Here is a 1,017-nt window from a genome sequence, read left to right on the forward strand (position 1 = left end):
TGTGTGTCTTTAGCACTTGAATCAGTGCTTCCTCTTCCTGTGAATTTAAGGCAGAGCTTATAATCACTGGAAAAGTGTCACCTTCTCCCAGAAATGCATACTTCAGGGATGGTGGTAGTGGTTTGAGTTCAGGTTTGGGAGGCTTATCCTCCTCCTGAGGAATTTTCGAAAATTCCTTTGTTTCCTCTGGTTCTTCTTGATCAGGTTGAGCATCCTTAAAGATGTCCTCAAGCTCTGATTCTAGGCTTTCAGTTATATTGATCTCTTCTACCAGAGAGTCAATAATGTCAGCGCCCATGCAGTCATTTGGTGTGTCTGGATGCTGCATGGCTTTTACAGCATTCAACTTGAACTCATCCTCATTGACTCTCAGGGTTACTTCCCCTTTTTGTACATCAATGAGAGTTCGTCCAGTCGCTAGGAAAGGTCTTCCTAGAATGAGAGTTGCACTCTTGTGCTCTTTCATTTCCAGCACCACAAAGTCAGTTGGAAAGGCGAATGGCCCAACCTTGACAATCATGTCCTCTATTATGCCTGATGGACCCAACTTTGACAATCATATCCTCTATTATGCCTGATGGATATTTAATGGAGCCATCAGCAAGTTGGAGGCATATTCGGGTTGGTTTGACTTCTCCAGTCAACCCAAGCTTTCTGATAGTGGATGCAGGTATTAGATTGATGCTTGCTCCAAGATCACATAGGGCTGTCTTGGTGCAAGCACCTTCTAATGTGCATGGTATCATAAAGCTTCCTGGATCTTGAAGCTTTTCTGGTAAGCTTTTTAGAATGACTGCACTGCATTCTTCAGTGAGAAATATTTTTTCAGTTTCTCTCCAATCTTTCTTATGACTTAAGATCTCTTTCATGAACTTAGCATAAGAAGGTATTTGCTCAAGTGCCTCTGCAAACGGAATCTTTATTTCAAGAGTCCTTAGATAGTCTGCAAAGCGGGCAAATTGCTTATCCTGCTCCGCTTGGCGGAGTTTCTGAGGATAAGGCATCTTGGCTTTATAT

Source organism: Arachis duranensis, chromosome 7, assembly GCF_000817695.3.
Source record: "Arachis duranensis cultivar V14167 chromosome 7, aradu.V14167.gnm2.J7QH, whole genome shotgun sequence".
Lineage (NCBI taxonomy): Eukaryota > Viridiplantae > Streptophyta > Magnoliopsida > Fabales > Fabaceae > Arachis > Arachis duranensis.